A 1,969-nucleotide genomic window follows, 5' to 3' on the forward strand; every position below is an offset into this window, starting at 1 on the left:
CAAGTCGATGGACATGAGTTTGAGTGAACTCCGGGAGTTGGTGATGGGACAGGGAGGCTGGTGTGCTGAAGTCCATGGGGTCACAAAGAGTTGGACAGACATGACTGAGCGACTGAACTGAACTGACTGAACTGAAATCTCTAGTAGGTCTAGTTGCACAGCAAGAAATGAAACTTGGAAGTAGCTAAGTTACATGAAATGTTTCCTATGGGTTTCTTAGTTAGGCTATCACAGAAAGAGTCTGTGAACCTGGAACTCAGGTGTTAGCAGGGATGATGAAGCCTGACAGACCTCCCCTCCCAAAATGGAAGAAAGGTCTACTGTTCTTGGCTCTTACTGCGGAAGTAAGGCCCTTAAGGCTACACTGAACTTGGGGTGAAGCCACGTGAGGAACAAGGGAAGGTCTGGGAAGGTGCTTTCAGTTTTTCCTCATTCTCTAAATTCCTCATCCTCTCATTCTCAAAGTTCTTGAACTTTAGCTGGCCCTCATAGCCTGTCCTAGCTTAAGTGGTCACTTTGGAATGTGCCTTATCATTTGAGTTGACATAGTTTGTTGGAGAAAATTAGTGGTTAAAATAGTGCACTAAATTAGTTATGACCTTTATCAGCCCCTCCTTTTGGTTCTTTTAAAGTTCCCTCATGCTTAGAGGTCATACAGAAGAATGTAACATCCAATGTAAGCGTTTTTATGACAATGTTTATGGTATGGCTCTTTAGCAGACGCAGAGTCTGTGGTGATCACTTTCATTTCTCCGATTTTTCTCTTCACGCTAAACAACTGCTAGACAAGCGTTTTCCAATGTATAGTTAGTGGATATATATAAAAATTCCTGAACCCCACCTCCAAAAAAATTAATCTGCATTTTAATTTGTACTTTTAGTTAACTTACCAAGGGACTCCCATGCACCCTAATGTTTTAGAACCATCACACCAAACTCAAGGGACCATGCCACTCTTATCCACCAATGTAATCCCTATACCTGGAATAGTAATTCAGTAATTATTGAATGAAAGAATGAATAAATTATGGCAATCAGTCAGAAACCAGAGAACACTCTACCTTAGGGCAATGGTTCTCAAACTTTTTGGTTTCAGGATCCCAAACAGCTTAACCTTAGAAAATCCCAGGTATATACCCTACTATGTATAAAATAGATGAGAACCTACTGTATAGCACAGGGAGCTCTACTCAGTGCTCTGTGGTGACCTAAATGGGAAGGAAATCTTTAGAAGAGTGGATATATGTATACCTGATTCACTTTGCTGCACAGTAGAAACCTAACACAACATTGTAAAGCAATTTATATGCCAATAAAAGTTCATAAAAAGAAAACTCCAGAAAACACAAGACTATGCAAATCCACAGTTTATTGTGATCCACACAGTCAAAGGTTTTGGCATAGTCTATGAAGCCGAAATAGATGTTTTTCTGGAACTCTCTTGCTTTCTCCATGATCCAGCAGATGTTGGCAATTTGATCTCTAGTTCCTCTGCCTTTTCTAAAACCTGCTTGAACATCTGGAAGTTCATGGTTCACATACTGCTGAAGCCTTGCTTGGAGAATTTTGAGCATGACTTTACTAGCATGTGAGATGAGTGCAATTGTGCGGTAGTTTGAGCATTCTTTGGCATTCCCTTTCTTTGACTGTGTGGATCACAATAAACTGTGGAACATTCTGAAAGAGATGGGAATACCAGACCACCTGACCTGCCTCTTGAGAAACCTGTATGCAGGTCAGGAAGCAACAGTTAGAACTGGATATGGAACAACAGACTGGTTCCAAATAGGAAAAGGAGTACGTCAAGGCTGTATATTGTCACCCTGCTTATTTAACTTCTATGCAGAGTACATCATGAGGAATGCTGGGCTGGAAGAAGCACAAGCTGGAATCAAGATTGCTGGGAGAAATATCAATAACCTCAGATATGCAGATGACACCACCCTTATGGCAGAAAGTGAAGAGGAAC

The sequence above is a fragment of the Moschus berezovskii genome, chromosome 9 (assembly GCF_049115385.1).
Source record: "Moschus berezovskii isolate FMDL1 chromosome 9, NW_MosBer_1.0, whole genome shotgun sequence".
Classification (NCBI taxonomy): Eukaryota; Metazoa; Chordata; class Mammalia; order Artiodactyla; family Moschidae; genus Moschus; species Moschus berezovskii.